The sequence below is a fragment of the Camelus ferus genome, chromosome 1 (genome assembly GCF_009834535.1).
Source record: "Camelus ferus isolate YT-003-E chromosome 1, BCGSAC_Cfer_1.0, whole genome shotgun sequence".
Classification (NCBI taxonomy): Eukaryota; Metazoa; Chordata; class Mammalia; order Artiodactyla; family Camelidae; genus Camelus; species Camelus ferus.
In genome coordinates this window covers 104182782-104201037 of record NC_045696.1, presented here as the reverse complement: position 1 = coordinate 104201037, position 18256 = coordinate 104182782, and the positions used below count along the sequence as shown (strand labels likewise).

The 18256-nt window shown below is 40.1% G+C and overlaps 1 long non-coding RNA gene and 1 pseudogene across 1 annotated transcript in view; one reads left to right on the top strand and one right to left on the bottom strand.

Moving 5' to 3' along the window:
- Positions 1 to 18256, bottom strand: part of LOC116665963 — a 163740-nt gene that overhangs the window by 121035 nt on the left and 24449 nt on the right. The window lies entirely within an intron of this gene.
- On the top strand, positions 16879 to 17592 carry LOC102518398 (annotated as a pseudogene).

Genomic DNA, 18256 nt, shown 5'->3' with positions numbered 1-18256 from the left:
CATGGTAAGCCTCCCACTGGGGATCCTCCCAGACCTCACCCTATGCATGTCTTCTTTTGACTGGTGCTGACTTGTATCCCTTTTCTTATAATTAAACTGTAATTGTAACTATACCACTTTCCTGAGCTGAGACTCACTAGCAAATTAGCAAACCTGTTCAGGTCATGAGAACCCTCAAATCTATAGCCAGTTATTCAGAAGCAAGGTGGTCCCTGTAAACCCCCAGCTTTGGCTGGTATCTGAAGTGAGGCCAGTCTGTGGAACACTGTGTCTTCACTCATGAAGTCTGGCTGAACTCTGGGTGATTAGTGTCAGAAGTCATTGCAGCAAAGAACAGATAAACCAAAACCTAATAATAATGGTCTTATAAAAGGGGAACAAGAGAAGAGATGGGCTGAGATAGGGTAGAAACTACACTTCTCTGGATGTACCTTATGCTGTGGTATTAAAAATAAGAAAACAGGACCAAAATAGGGTTGCTTATGCTAAGCTCCATGTCACCAAACCAAGACTTCATTACCATTTTGGCTCTCCCAGAAATGGAATCTTATACCAATTAATCAGAAATTGGTCAGGACTAGTTAGGTAATCTGCCTAATAGACCCCTGCCATCCTCTAAAGGAAAGTAACCTTGCATAATTACATGATTGCCTGGGGCCTCGGTACCTTGGAACCAACTAGAAGGAGCTTCCACTAGTGAAAAATGGAATAATTTGAGCATCACAAATAATAATTAAGAATGAAATATTGTCATTTGCTATAACATGGATGGACCTAGAGAATAATATACTAAGTGAAGTAAGTCAGACAGAGAAAGACAAATATTATACGACATCACTTATAAGTGGAATCTAAGAAATAATACAAATGAATCTATATACAAAACAGAAACAGACTCAGACATAGAAAACAAACTTACAGTCACCAAAGGGGAAAGTGATAGGGGGAGGGATAAATTAGAAGTATGGGATTAATAGATACAAACTATTTATACATAAAATAGATAAGCAACAAGAATTTACTGTATAGCACAGGGAACTATATTCAAAAATCTTTAATAACCTATAATGGAAAATAATCTGAAAAAATATATGTGTATAACTGAATTCCTTTGCTACATGCCTGAAACTAATACAATATTCAAATATACTTCAATTAAAATAATAATTATTATTATTTCAACACATTGAAACAAGTATGTAAAAATGTACTTTATAAAACACAACAAATACACAAAAATTCATTGATTTGTAATGATAACTTTATAAAGCCACCATCGGATGTCTTTGGAGGTTGCCAGGATATCAACTCATTCTGAAACTGACACATAAAAAGAAAGAATCTAGCATTTACTTTGCCTCTCCTATTAAGACTCCTTTTCAGGGTAACCAAATAATTGATTAAACTCTTCTTTACGGGAAAATTACAACTGATAAATGTAGGAAGACTTAATGACTTGGAAAATCACTATTCTGCAATCTCTAATGAAATCACAGATACAGATAATGATCAACAATGGCTGCCTAAAGCATCGAGTGAAAAAGGTAGATGGGAGACTTCTAATGGATGGATTATAGGCTGACTCCATCTGAACCAGCTGATCGATACCAAGATCACCAAAAATGAGACAAGCAGATAATTATGTATCTCCCGATGTGATGCAGTAGGAAGTACACAGCACCGCCTATAGAGAAATTTTGCCAAATAAATATTTAAAATTTTTCAACATTTTTGGCAGATAAAAACTACTATGTACAGAATAGATAAACAACAAGGTCCTACTGTATAGCACAAGGAACTATATTCAATGGTTTGTAGTAATCTGTAATGGAAAAGAATATGTATATATGTATAACCAAATCACTATGCTGTACACCAGAAACTAATACAACATTGTAAACCAACTATACTTCAATTTTTAAAAATTGGGAAAAAAATTGTTGTGAAAAAGAAAAAGAAAAGGAAGATATTAAATCTACTCAAGTCTCTGGTTCTAATGATTATCAGAAATACAAGGGATGGAATAACATGTAAATAACAGTTCAGAAATTAAATCAGATAAATATAGTAGGCAAGAAATTCTATAGAACCACAATTTAGTTTCTTCATCAAACAGCATTTTTTTAAAAATGGAAAAGTTTTACAGCCTATAAGAGATTTAAGGAACATATTAACCAAGTTAAATGTGTGCCTTTTTGCATCTTGGTTCAAATAAACCAACAATAAAAATATAACAGTTTGGAAAAACAGGAAAAATTGAACTCAGCCTGGATATTAGATGACACAGAAGAATTATTATTACGGGGGTGGGAGGTGGTATTCATGAGTATATGGCTACACTTCTTAAAAGTCCCTATCTGTTAGAAGTACACACACTACTGTATTTACACATTAAATGATATGATGCCAGGGAATTTCAAATACTCAGGAAAAAAGTGGGAGAAGAGATGGTACAAGAGTGGCAGGAAACAACAAGTTCATATTGTACATCACAGGGAACTATATTCAATATCGTAGTAACTTATAGTGAAAAAGAATATGAAAATGAATATATGTATGTTCATATATGACTGAAGTTTGTGCTGTACACCAGAAATTGACACAACACTGTAAACAGACTATATGTCAATAAAAATACATAAATACAAACACACACACACACACAAAAGAAAAAAAGGAGTGAAAGCAGAGGTAGGATGAATTCCATAGCATACAAAACAAATGTCAATACAATGCCCCTTTGGGATGTTTCTTTATAGATACTTAAGTTTCACTTAAGAAATACCATAATTCATAACAGTTGTACACTCTGTACATTGACTGCTATAGATTTCCTTACAATTGAATGTGTTTAATTACATATAAATCCTTAGCCTCCCCATAAGACCTGGGAGAATAATTATAAACAAGCAACTTCAATTTCCAGCAAATTTCCCTTCTCTACATGGTAAGAAAAACAAAGCAGAACAAAACTGGGGAAGTTCAAAGGAAACTCAGCTTGGTCAAAAGTCAAAGATGGCTGAATTTATTATAATGTTAAGCCATGTTTTATCAAAAATGATGTGTGAAATGATATCAATACTTGTTTAATTATAATGTATATTTTTCCCTAAAATTCTCTGTTTAGAACAATGAATGATCCCGAAAACTGTCAAATATTTGTGTAGACTTTAGTTAAAATAAATAGCAAATATGTGTCAAAAGAAAAAAAGAATGGCAGGAAATTGATCACTGTTGAATTTGGATGATATGTTATGAGGATTATTTATAACAGTCTCTTTATTTTTATGTATGTTCTGTAATAAAAAGTTAAATATATTATCACCTTAATAGTTTCAGAAAAAGCTCATTGATCATGTTCAACAGCTATTCATAACTGCTATCCTTAGCAAATTAGGAATAGAAGGGAATTTATTTAACTAAGCATGACTATCAAAACCTGCAGCAAACATTACAGTTCATAATGAAACAAAAACTTTGTTTTAAATCAAGGCTAAAATAAGGATGCCCCTACTATCACCACTTCTTAGCAACGTTGAATCACAGAACCTAATCAGTACAGTAACTGGAGAAAAAGAAGCAGATAGAGGGGTTGGAAAGGAACAAATAAGTTAATTTTCTCAAAAGAAATGATTCTCTACATAGAAAAATCCAATGTGACAATAAAATTATTAGCATAATTCTCAGAATCACTAAGTTTAGTAAGGGAATGGTAAAGAAAACAATAGTATCTACCTTCAGTGGGGAGAGAGCAGATTTAAATGGAATAGGACACAGGTGGCTTGCTTTCTTAAAATTTTTTTATTTGTTTAGTGAGGAGGTAGTTTTATCTATCTATCTATTTATCTATCTACTTATTTACTTATTTTAATAGAGGTACTGGGGATTGAACCCGGAACCTCATGTATGCTAACCATGCACTCTGCCACTGAGCTATACCCTCCCCCTATGGGTGGCTTTCAAAAGCACTGGTAATGTTCGATTCTTAAGATGGATTGTGGAGAGAAGGCTGTTTATTATTCTACATACCTTATAGTGTGTGTGTGTGTGTGTGTGTGTGTGTGTGTGTGTGTGTGTGTGTGGTTTTGTTTGTATGAAATATATAATAAAAAACTAAAAGCAAATAAAAAATAATGGATTCCCTATGTTTGGGATTTCTAAAGCATAAAACTTGTCTGTTGGGGATGTCATAGAGATAATTCTTCCTTTGGGAAAATCACAGTAACTTGCTTTTGAGTGTCCATTGCCATTTTCAAAGGTTTTCTAATAGTCGTATTACCAGATTGTTGCCATGTTGCAGTATGAACTTGAGATTGTCCATGCCAAAGGCTCAGAAATAGCCAAAATAAAACCAGCGAATCTCAGAAGTAGTAATTGGTGTAAAAAGAAAATTATTGTGCACAACACCAAAAAGACAGCTTGCAAACTGGGAGCACTCAAACCAAACATGGAATGAGGCTCCAGGGTATACCGTTACAAAACAGCTCATATAGTGAGAAGGCGGTGTCTTCATAGTAATTGGTAATTAAGCTAAATTAATGACTAGACCGGTTTTGTCTGCTCAGGGAAATTTCAAGACCAGTCTCCACTTGCTTTTGACTTTAACTCCAAATATTCAGATAAATACCAAAAATCTGTAAATAAAAAACTTTTAATGTATGCAACTATTTTGAAACACTGCGTGGTTCAACACTGGGAAGGCCCAACAAAAGATATGGACCTGTAGGCTTCTAGGCTGTGACCTCTGTCTAGACTCATAGTCTTAGTGGTAGCCTTTAACCCTGAGTGAGTAGGGTCATTCCCTTTTAGATGGGGCCTGAGTTCTCCAGTACACCCCGTAACTCCCCATTCTTCTCACATCCTACCCTCTTCATTCTTCTGCACTTCCTGCTTGGTCCAGCAGGTGGCTGAGTTTGTGAACCTATCTCCCTGAATCTACGGCATTCATAGAAATCTGCCTGTAGTTCTCTCAATTCACCATCAGAGGGCAGGCGTGGAAACTAAGAGGAGAAACTAGCTTTTGCTATTACCGGTACGTTCAGGGAATGGAATCTAAGGACTAATCAGGACGTGCCTGAATTTTAACCATGAAAATTTTACATGTTTATCTGAATTGACAAGTATTCTGCAAACATCATGTGTGAGACTGGGAATGTTCGTGTCTTGTTAGTGGCAAAATCAGTGGCAACAGTTGAAGTGGGACCTCTATAGAGGGGCTGCTCTAAGGATCAGAGCTTGGCACTACTCAAGCATGTGGCTCTGGACGACCAGGAACTTGGTTTATTTCAGAAACTCTGAGAAAAGAGTGAATGATTCAGTAAGCTTCAATCTCACTTTTCTGCCAAACATGTCTCTAGAAGAGAAACCCTCTAGGTCTGCTCTCCTCAGATAGGAAATGAGGAGAAACTCCATATGGGGCAAGGGGGGACAAGCTAGCCTCTGTCACAGACAGTGGGCAGTTACACAGTGTGTGATGTGCTGGTTAATATTTAGCAACCAGTTCTCAAAACAAACAAGCCAAAAACTCTGATTTGTGGCATTTGCCATTTTCATGGTATAAATACTCCCACCTTGGCCAACTCCAAGCTGCCAGCATGGCATCACTGAACATAGAGTTGGGAACAGATACACACAATGGGTTCTCATGAGCCCCAGCCAGAACAGGCCAGCTTTACCACAGGCTTTACCACTGACTCCCACCTACCTTCCACCTCCATTTCAAAGTTAAATCAATTGTAGAAGCAGGCCCACCCTAACATTTGCAGGATTTAGGGTAAAGATACAAATGGAGGCTCATAGACATGTGTCTAAATATTTGTTATAAGTAAAACTAACAAACTGTTCATTATATATATGTATATTATATATATATATATATATATATTCAATATAGCTTACCTTATCTTACTCTGTATTTTCTGCTCAGTTCTGTTGTGAACCTGAAACTGCTCTAAAAGAATAAAGTCTATTTAAAAAATTAAAAAATAAGATAAAAATAAAATAAAATATAGCTTATCTTGCTGCCATGACAAATTACCTGGAAAGTCAGGTTTAAGTTTAGAATTTTATGCCTAACACAGCCAGACAGAAGAAGCCATCCCTGGCCCTCTATCCCAGGCCTAGCCCCTGCCCCTGCTCACCTCGGCACACACAAGCCCTAGCCCATGCTTCCAAGCTCCCCTGTACCCTGTGCAAACAGCTGCCCCTTGGCAAATCCTTGGCCCAAGTGTGAGCACACTGGCAGTGTAGTCTCTGCATGGGAGAATGGGCCAGGGCAGAGGCCACACCAGCATAAAAGTGGACTTGAGGTCATCTGGGCAGGGAATTATGGGGTCCCAAGTATCTGAAACATGGAGGAAGGGGTGAGTCTTCAAGTGAGCATGTCCCCATTGCCCTGTAGATTTTTCATCCCCTACGGAGGGTAAAGTCAGCCCAGGGCCAGAGCAGACCCTTCACAGTACAAGATGCAGAGCAGGGAGCTTTCTCTCCCAAGCCTGAGGACGATCACTGCACAGAAGTCCCTTCTGCTGTCCATGTCTTCTGATGGTCCTCAGTGTTTAACCCCCTACCTGGACAGGGCTCCTGAAAATCTGATCACTTGGCTGAAGTACTGAGTACTTACAATTAGCTGGGACTGAGCTGTACAGTAAAGGAATGAAAAGATCCTTCTGCCCCAATATTCTTAAAAGAGTGGTTCATTACATTGAGTCTTCACTTACACTTTAGGGCAGGGTCAGCAAAGCAAGACCTAAGGACCAAATCCTACCCAGCTGTTTTCATATTGCTCTTGAGTTTAGAATGGATTTTGCATTTTGAAAGAGTTTTTAAAAAAAATCAGAAGACTGTAACAGAAACATTATACTGTACACCAGAAACGGACACAACACTGTAAACTGACTATATTTCAATCAAAAAAAGAATATTTCATGACACGGGGAAATTATATGAAATTCTAACTTCAGTGTCCATAAATAAAATTTTGGGGGGAAACAGCCCTTAACATTTGTTTACACATCGTCTGTGGCTATTTTCACTCTACGCAGAATTGAACGGTTGTGTCAGAGACTATGGTCACAAAGCCTAAATTATTTATTCTGACCCTTTACCAGAAAAGTCTGCCAACCCCTGCTTTAGAGTTAAGTGTCTGTCTTACGTTTCTCCAGAGAAGACGGGTGATGTGTATAGTAAAATGCTGTGAGCCCTTGAGAAGGAAAGGCAGGGAGGAGACAAGGAAAAGGGAGGCCAGAAGTCCTGGCTGAGCAAACTGCAGAGCTTTGCCCCTTTTCCTTAGAAAAGAGAAGCTATACAAAGGCAGCAAGAGCCAGCAGGGAGGGCACTTAAGGACAGAAAGAGGAAGAAGTGGGCATGTCACCCTCTGACACTCCATCAAGACCCAGGCCTGGCTTTGCCTTTGTTTTTCCCATTAATCTCATTTATAACCTCCATTTAATTGGAACATTAAATCTCAACGGGGAAGTCACTACAGTTCTTTGTCTGTGCGATGATCTTTGTGGTTGAAAATGGCCTTGGGGGCTCATCATTAAAACATCGAGAGCAGCTCTGTCCTAGAAATATAACGTAAGCCAGAATATAATTTTTAATATTCTAGTAGCCTCATTTTAAAAAGTAAAAAGAACTGGCAATATTAATAAAGTAACCTTACTTGATCCAATGTATCCAAAATATTACCAGTTCAACATGTAATCAATATAACCTTATTAATGAGATATCAAATTATTCTAAACATACCTAAACATTTTCTAACTGAGTCAAGTTTCAGTTTTTAAATGTCAGTTGTAATCCAATAAAATGAAAACTCAGTTCCTCAGCTGCACCAGCCACATTTTTAGCCACACATGGCCAGTGACACTGTGCTGAACAGCGCAGCTCTACACAAATCCACAACACAGAACTACCGTGCATTGTTCTCTGTGATTGCTTTCCAACAACACGGGGCAGCAGTAGATATTTACAGAGCACTTACTCTCTCCCTTTAAGCTCTCTAGACAACAGGGGAATGAGATATGTAATTTCTCCACACTGGCTGCAGGGAAAGGTGACTCTCCCCATAATCATCCATTGGAGGAGGTGGCTTATCTTCTGTGACCCCCAGAGAGCCGACACAGTTTGCAAAAGTCCCAAAGGTTGTGATATTTCCATACTCCCCATCAAATCCATAAACAAGTCTTGTTGACTTCGTGTTTAAAATATAAATTTTAGTTAGAGGATTCACCCTTTCCTATTTGAAAATCTACTACAGAGCTATAGTGAACAAGACAATGTGGTAACTGGAGTAAGAAAATTGATAAATAGACAGACAGACAGATAGATAGACTGATGGATAGATATCAATGGTATACAATTGAGAGTCCAGAAATAAACCCATACATCTACAGGACGCCAAACCTATTCAAAGGGGAAAAGACAGTCTTTTTTGTAAATAGTGCTGGGACAAATGGATATTCACGCAAAAAAGAATGAATCTGTACCCACACAAAAGTTAACTCAAAATGGACCAAAGACCTAAATGTAAGAACTAAAACTATTAAACACTTAGGAGGAAACACAAAGGTAAATCCTTATGACCTAAGATTAGGCAGTATTTTCTTAGATTTAACACCAAAAGCACAAGGAACCAAAGTAAAAATAGATATATTGGGTTTTATCAAATCTAAAAATTCATGTTTCTAGCAGCATTATTCATAATAGTCAAAAAGTGAAAACAATCTACATGTGCATCAACTAATATATGGATAAACAAAATATGGTATATCTATGCAATGTTATTTAACCATAAAAAGGAATGAAGTATCGATGGATGCTACAACATTGATAAGCCTTGAAAATGTTAAGCATAGTGAAAAAGCCAGAGAAAAAAAGGCCACATACAGTATGATTCCATTCATGTGAAAAGTCCAAAATAGGCAAGTCCCTAAAGAAGGAAAATAGATTAATGGTTGCTAGGGGCTGGGGGAGGGGAGAATTGGGAGGGTATGCAGTTTCTTCCCAGGTGATGAAAATGTTCTGGAATTAGATAGTGGTGATGGTTGCTCCACCTTGAGAATATACTAAAACTCACTGGATTGCACACCTCGAAATGGTGGATTTTATGGTATGTGAATTACATCTCAATTTTAACATGTATGTGTATATAACATTTATCTTCCACTTGTCCCCATCCCCACCACCACTACTCCCATCCAGGCCACCATCACCTTTCATTCACCTGCAAAAGCTTCCTAACTTGTCTTCCTGTCTCTACTCTTGCCCCTGTAACCCATTCTTCACACAGCAACCAACCCAATATTGTGTGTGTGTGTGCACACAAATGTGTGATTTTTAAAATGTATTTATTTATTATGTGTCTAACTTACTGTTTTATGATAATTTCATACTTAAAGAAATTTGCAGAAATGGTACAAAGAGTTCCCCTGTACCTTTCACCAAGCTTCTGCATCTTACATAACCATAGACTAACCATCAACACCAAGAAATGTGTACTATCCCGTTAACTGATCTACAGACCTTATTTAAATTTAAACTCCGCCGGTTGTCCCATTAATGTCCTTTTTCTGCTCCAGAATCCAGTCTAGGAGCCCATATTCCATTGATTTGTCCTGTCTCTGCCACTGAGCTGCACCCTTCCCCCCTTTTGTGCTTTCTGACACTAAAAATATCCCAGGCTCATCTTGTGCTTTCCCTGGCTCAGGCCTGCAGCCTGATCTTTCTAAAAGATCATTTCAACCATGCCATCTGCTGCTTCATACCACTCAATGATTCTCAGAGAATAAAATCCTTACTGTGCTTTCAAGGCCCTTATCCACTTCTTAAGCCTCCTCCATCCCTGCCACTCTCCTTCCTTGCTCACCTGTACTCTAGTTACATGGGGATTCTGACAGTTCCTAGGACATGTCCAGCTATTGCAACCTCAGGGCTTTTGCATGGTTGGCTCTTTGTCATCCTTCACCTTTCACCTCATATCTCTTCCACAGAAAGGATTCCTTAACTTCTTTACCTAAAAGAGCTCCCATCCTCAAGTTATGTATCCTCTTACCATCCGCCCATTTCTCCTCAGCACTTGGTGTAATCTCCATGATATTTGCTTTAAAGCACATATATTGTCAACTTTTTCTTTACTTTTAGCATTTTAAAATAAGGTTTAAACAAATACAAGTGCAACAGTTGTAAATGCAGACTGATAATGGAAAGCTCAATCGGGCATCAAGTCTGATAGTGACATGATTTCCAACCTCTTAAACAACATTTGGCAAAGTTTCAAACAAAATAAAGTACATTGTTCTTTGATTTACACAATAGTTGCACCCCTGGAAGATTCAGTGTTTATTAAGATCAAGCAGAAAATACTTTTGTGTTTACATGTAAAACAGAATTAAGTTTTAGGCTCAAAGCATTATATAAACAAATTTTTTACCTACTTGAATGTCAGGCAGGGCACTTGAGAGTCATGTACAATCTACAACAGATTTTCACTGAGCCAGACTGTCCCGGGATTTGCAGGATGTTTAGCATCCCTGACCACATACTGACTTTGCCAGCAGATCCTCTAGTCACTGTGCCAATCAAATGGGTCCCCACTTGAACCTTGTTACACTATTGGTGGAAATGTAAATTAGTGCAGCCACGGTGGAAAACAGTATGGAGGTTTCTCAAAAACCTAAAAATAGAAGTACTGTATGACCCATCAATTCCACTCCTGGGTATATATCTGAAAAACAAATCAAAAACACTAATTCAAAATGATGCACTGAAACAAGTTTATACTATATAGCACAGGGAGCAATATTCAGTATCTTGTAGTAACTTATGGTTAAAAAGAATATGAAAATAAATATACATATGTTCCTACATGACTGAAGCATTGTGCTGTACACTAGAAATTGACATAACATTGTAAACTGACTATACTTCAATAAAAATATATTTAAAAAAAAAGAAAATATGTATTCACCCCAATGTTTACAGTAGTATTATTTACAATAGGCAAGACAAGGAAACAACCTAAGTGTCCAACAGCAGATGAATGGATAAAGAAGATGTACATATATATATGAACACACACAATGGAATACTTCTCAGCCATAAAAAAGAGTGAAATTTTGCCATCTATAGCAACTGGGTTGGAGTTGGAGGGCATTATGCTAAGTGAAATAAGTCAGACAGAGAAAGATAAATACTCTATGATATCACTTATATGTGGAATCTAAAAAAAAATACAACAAACTAGTGAATATAACATAAAAGCAGCAGACACAGATACAGAGAAGAAACCAGTGGTTACCAGTGGGGGGGGGCAATACAGGGATGAGGGTATGGGAGGTACAAACTATTAGGGGTAAAACAGGATGTATTGTACAACATGGGAAATACAGCCAATATTTTGTAATAACTGTAAATGAAAAGTAACTTATAAAAATTGCATAAAAATAAGAAAATTTTTTTAAAGCCCACACAAAAAAATCAACACAGGGGAAAAAAATGGGTCCCCATTTGACAGAGATTTCTAAAAGATTTAGATTTCTGAAACCCATTTGTTTTAAATTTCTAGGAGATCTCCTGGGGTGGGGAGGGGCATTGTTTCTTAAGAAGCCGTGACAGAAGACGGAAACCCAGAGATAAGGTAAGCAAAGGGACCACGGGATAGAGCTTCTTGTGTGTTATCACCCCACCTCACCCACAGCAGCTATCGCGGTATCAGAAACAGGCTATAACTGCTCGGAAGACAGTATGTCACCAGGAAGGTAACCTGTGTGGGAGGTCTTCCCTGGTCCCAATTAGGAGTCTCCCCTTCTTCCTCTAATCCTGTAGCTCAGCAACTGTCTTGGGCCACCGGGGGCTTCTGCTGTGTATCAGTGTCATCGAGCACACAGCCATCCTCCCTAGTAGCCTGCAGGCTTCGGGAGAACTTAAGCCAATCCACTCCTGCATCTCCAGCAACGCAAATGGAACGCAGCACGTACTCCATCAATGCTTGTGGAATAAATGTGTATATGCTTTAACCAGGGAAGAATGGGAGATGGAGCAGGCCTACGTGAGGCAAGTCCTCTCCCACAGCTTGTTCCTAAATGCACCACTGGCCATCTGGGAGCCCTGAGCTGCACCGTGAGCCAGGTCCTGGGCTAGACCTTGTTCATCATGAAGATGAGCAAGACAAATGCCTGCCCCTGGGGAGGAAACAGATCTGAGAGCCACAGGAACTGTGGCAACAGGATTGCAACTGGGGGGCACTGGGAAAAGGGGCAGCTAACTCCTCCTGAGGTGACAGGAGCCAGGGAACAGGTCTGTAGGATGATGTCTGAGTGGAGAGAGTAGGAGTTAGCAGGAGTTGGCCTGGGTGAGAATGGAGATTGCTGCAAGCAGAGGGAGCCAAGCTTGCAAAGTCACATTAGGAGAACTCCAGTAACCCACTCCTCCTCCAGATACCCTTCAGGCACTGCCCTCCTCTGGTCAGCACTGTGTTAGGGAGGCAGGAAGAGCACAGGAGACAGACGAGGGGCAAGTTCCAGAGCATCACCTACTTCAAAAGACAAGCAAGCTGTATATACCGGGGTCAGCCCTGTCTTCCTCATATGAAGCCTCAAGAACTGACCAAGCTCCTCAGAACTAAGGAAAGTCCTCTTGGCTTCCTGAGGATTCCACCTCTTAGAAATGCCTCCTCTGGGGGGATATGATGCTCCCAGACCAACATCTATTTAAAAAGTGTGACCTGATTCACTCAACCAATCACATCCTCTCCCCCGGTGCACCTTTATTGGGAAGGCAGAGGCACTCAGGTTTACTCCTACTCTGAGCCAGGTGTGGTTCCAGGCGCTCCATACATGTTCCCTCATGCAATCCTCCCGACACACCACACAACAGGCATTAAGACCCTTGTTTGCAGATGAGGAACCTGAGGCTCAGAGAGGCCGTACAACTTGCCCAACGTCATACACAGCCCATAAGTGTCCTACAGTTCCCCCCATACCCCCACCAGCCCCTAACAACAACTTAAATGATGGATTAAGGGGTGGTGTGACCTGTGTGAGGACTTCGGGGGCAGGATTCTTAGAAGCCTCCTTAATCAGGAAGAGAAATCAGCCCAGTTTATGACCAAGGAGCTACCTGGGGTCTGGCTCAGGTAATCATTAGAAAACACAGAAGACACCATCCTCGAGGAGGTTTGTGAGTGTTCAGTGAATGCATGCCTGGCACACAGCAGAGGCTCGCTCCTGCACGTGCTCTGCTGTCTTGATGTGACCATGCTACTGTTATCCAGGAACAGTTTGGTTTCCAGCCTTTGCCCACGGTTGGTGCCTCTGTGTATCAATCACATTCCCAGCAGGAGACAGGCAGTACACTCAGACCTTTAACTACAGACCGTAAAAAGGCATTAACAGGCAAGGAACCAACAAGAGGTTATGAGCTACTAAAGGCCTCGCTATGATAAGCTCTTTCTATTCCTAGACCTGAAGGGACAAAAAAAAAAAAAAAGGGACAAAATTACTGGAATCTAGTAAAAGCTAGGACTGCAGAGAAAGTTCTGCCCCCCAGGAGCCGTGGCCCTACACCACTGGTTCCCAAATTTCACAGAGCATCAAAATTACCTTGGCGGACTTGTTAAACTACAGATTGCTGGGTCCCCCAGAAGGTTTAGAGCAAGGCCAAGAACTCGCATTTCTAACAAGCTCCTAGAGGATGCAGATGCTCTGGTGTATTGCCCACTCTTTGAGAACCACTGCCTTGGAGGAAGAGAGGCATAAGGAGGAGGTATAAATACCCTGACCTCTTTCTCCTTCCACCTACCAATCCCCTGCTGGTGTATTCCATTAGCTGGACCCAACCTGATGCTAGAGGGCAAGGCGTTAGGGTGCTAGAGGCTGGAGATGACCTGCTGCTGGGACACAGAGCAGAGAAGGGGTCTGAGAGGTGGAGAGCAAGGAATCATCAGAAACTCCCGCATTCTCCAACCCCATCCCGCCCCTCCACTTCCACCAGCCCCATAAGCAGAGGACACCATTCTCATTCAAATAGTTTTCTGCCCTATGGCTTCTCTAAATAGTATTCTTGAGAGCTAGAATACATTATACTTTGCTCTGAGGCTTAAAGAAAATTATGATTCTCTCAACTCAATGAAATAAATAAGCTATTATGTCTTGTTGCCCTGCAGTAATGTTATGCATTTCCTGTGTTCAGAAGTGTTGAGATTCATATCTGTAATAAAACTGTCATTCTTCATCCCTTTTATTTCAGCCTTTTCCACAGTTGTTCCCAGGAGGCCTGTTTTCTGATTAATACATGGCATTTTTTCCTTAGAATTTAGGTAGGTTTTTTAACCTAAGCAAATGATAATAAAATAATATTTCTTGAACTTTCTCACAGTGTCTCTTCTTATATCCCCTGCTCCCAAGTTTAAGAAGTAAAAACATAGCAATGAGCCTGAATCTCTGAAGATTTGCTATGAATCAATCTTCAAGAGGAACAAAATCTGCTTTAATTAAATTCCATTTTCCCTTTGTGAATGAAAGCATTAACCAATGTTAGTAGTTCTTCAAAAGCCCCAAGTCTCCAGAGCTATCCTTGAGACTGAGGTCACTTACAGACAGCAACTCCCAGAACTCAAGATGGGACAGATAAGAAGAGAAATCAGGTTGGTAGGGTGCTCTGGGCCAGGAGCCTGGAAGGGATGAAACTCAATGAAGTGTGACATACAGGAAGTGTATCTTTGGCAGTTTCTGAGTCACTGAAAGACATTTTCCCCCACTGACACCCTCCTGCTGCCCCTCAGCCACCGTCAGGGTTCCTGACTGCTCTGCCCTCACCGAGTAACCATGCTCTTCACCTTCAAAGGGGAACAAGTTTATCTTTTGCACCAGCTGTCATCCACTGATTGTGACAGCCTGTAGTTCTCTGTGGAAAAGATCGTGGTGCTTACCTTTCCCAAAAACAAATCAACAGATGAAGGAAGAAGATAATTTTAAACTGCGGTGAGGAAAGAAATTATAACAATGGGAGTAATTGGTAGAGACAACTTTAAATACAGTCATAGGAGACTGCTCCATGGTATCTGAATTTAAACTAAAGGATGGTGTTTTAATACACACTGAAAGATGGAAATGAACCTGGCACACAATTGTCAAAGGAAGCAAAGGCCTGAAGGAAGGAAAGGGTTTGGAATACTCCACACCCAAGGCCAGTGTAGCTGGAGAAGAATAATCAAGGGGGGAGCAGTATGAGGTAAGTTTAGGGAAGCTGGCCACAGGCATATAGGAGACTTGTAGAATAAGTGTAACAGTTATCTATAGCTGTGTAACAAAGCAACCCAAAACTTAGTGGCTTAAAACAACAGCCATTTACTTGCTCACAATTCTGGGAGGCAGCCATTTGGGCTGGACCACCAGTTTCACCTGGTCTCACTTTTGTATCTGCCACCAACTGGTGGCTGGTCCAGAACTAGCTGATCTATGATGGTTTCTCACACCTGTCTGATGATTAATGCTGGCTATTGGCTGGTCTGTCTAGGTGGCCTCAGATGGAAGAGCCTTTCTCTGTCAATATGATTTCTCATCCTCCAGTAGGCTAGACCAGTCTTCTGCACATGTCAGTCTCAGGGGAGCATTCCAAGAGGATAAAAGTAGAAGCTGTAAGGTCTTGTGAGGCTTAGGCTTAAAAGTCAAACAATGTCACTTGTACTGCATTCTACTGATCAACACAAGACACAAAGCCAGCCTGGATTCAAGGGGTAGGGAAGTGGGAGGGGTGGAAAAGTCACATAGCAAAGGGGCATGCATACAGAGATGGGAAAAATTGTGACCAATTTTGTCATACACTCCACCAAGGTATGAAGTTTATATTTTAAGCTAAGAGCAATGGGAAGTCACTGATGAGTTTCAGATTTGAAAATCAGGTAAATCTGATTTATACCTTAAAAGGATCACTCTGACAAATATAAGATAAATAAGTACTAGGGATATAATGTACAATATGATCAATGTAATTAACACGGCTCTATGTTGTATATGAAAGTTGTTAAGTGAGTAAAACCTGAGTTCTCATCACAAGGAAAAAAAAATTTCTATTTCTTTAATTCCATATCTATATAAGATGATGGATGTTCACTAAACTTCTTGTGGTAATCATTTCATGATATATGTCAGTCAAATCATTATGCTGTACACCTTAAACTTATACAGTGCTGTATAGCAATTATATCTCAATAAAACTGACAAAAATTAAATTAAATTAAATTTTAAAAGGGTCACGCTGGTGAATGGGTGGAGCAAGGATGAGTGTGAGGGAAGACTGTAAGCAGACAGACTGGGCAAGTGGTTTGGCGGTCATCCAGGCTGGAGATGAGGGAGTCTAGCCTAGGGTTGGGGACAGTGAAAGAGCTCCAGCCCACTCTTCCTGAGAGCCTGACCTACAGATTTTGGGCTTACCTAGCAAGCCTTTGAAATCACACAAGAAATTCTTTGCCACAAGTGTCTTAATGTATATTCCTGCTGGTTCTGGTTCTCTGGTTGAACTCTGGTTGATACCGGGGTTATCAACAAATATATGATACAGATGATATCTTATGCCACCAGACTGTGTGAGCTCTCCCAGGGAAAGAAAAGAGGAGGGCCAAGGAGACACCAGCCCAGGGCGCACCAATATTTAGAGGTCAGTTAACAGGAAAGAGAAAAAGAGACTAAGGAACAGTCAGTGGAATATCAGCAAACCCTCATGAGTGGGTTGTCACTAAAGCTAAAAGAAAGTGTTTCAGAAACAAAGGGGCAGCCAGAACTGGTGCCCTTGGGACCCCTCTCACATCTTGACTTGGGGTGGCCACTGGGCCTACCTGTGCTCAGTGTCCTGAGTACACTCTTTGCAAGTGACAGCACCATGAGAGTGACTTCCAGCACCCAAGCTGAATGGATCACAGCCGTTACCATCTCTGCTGGGACAGTTCCAGCTGGTTATTTAGCTTACAAAAGATTTTATGTTAAAGATCATCATAGAAAATCTATGGCAAACCTTCACAACCAGAAAGAAAACTCCAAGACCACACAGGCTTTTGACATGGAGGATTTAGAAGACAAAGCTGTGTACTGCTGTTGTTGGACTCCAAGAAATTCCCATTCTGTGATGGATCTCACAGAAAACACAACGAAGAGACTAGAGCCAACATGGGACCTCTAATCATTAAGAGAAAAGAAACTTCAATGGACAGTTTTGATGCTGCAAACCAACTTGCCATGATGTCACCTTACTGTTTAATTAGAATGACCAGCACTTCTGTCTAATGCACTTCCCCTGGGTTCTAGATATAGCATGTTGCAAACTGCCGCTTTCATATTCATCGCATTCACCTTACTTGTTGCACCGTTGTGGGGTACATTTGTTTAAACAAAACAAAACAAAATAAATCAAAGAAAAACCAATCTCAGGACCTGTGAGTTAAAAAAAAAATAATGAAGAAATGGTCAACGGGGTTTAATGCTATTGCATGGTCAGGGAAAATGAAAACAGAGAAGTGTTTATTGGGCTTGGCGATATGGAGATGGTTGACAAATTTAGCAAGAGTGAACACTTCTGTGGAACAGCAAGCCCAGGAGCCATATACCAGATGTGCCATCATCCTTAACCTTCACAATAGTTCTTAAAGCTAAGGTTCACTAGCCTTCCATATTATTCAACATTGAGTGTGATTTTGAAGACTGAAGCTCTGGAGCCCGATAACCTAGATTCAAACCTGGCTCCTCCACTTACTGGCTGCAAGTTCTTTAAGCAGTCTTTATCTCAGTTTCCTCATCTGTAAAATGAGAATTGTGAGAATACCTCCTTCATAGAGTTGTTTGAGAACTGTATGATTTAATATATGTGAAGCCATTTAAAGGCTTGTTAAATATTTACCATTGACCATATCACTCTTCCCCTCATACAGATAAAGAACCAGAGGCTCTCAGAGCTTTCTGTAGATCCTGAGACTAATAGTGAAGGATGGAGGCCCTGTCCTCCTGGACTCCACACCCTGAGTTAACAATTTGAAGACTGACTCCCACTCAGGCACCTGCACCTCAGATCCAGGTTCCCTTCAGAGCAAGAAACCTCTTCTGGAGGTGAGTCAAGTGATCAGCAGGACCCAGTAAACAAGTCATACCCTCCTGGTAATACTTGGCCCCTCATATGCCCAGAGACTGAACTGGTCATTTATAGATAACATACACACTCCTTAACCAGATGATGTGAGCATCGAATCTAGGAGACAAGAACCATACGC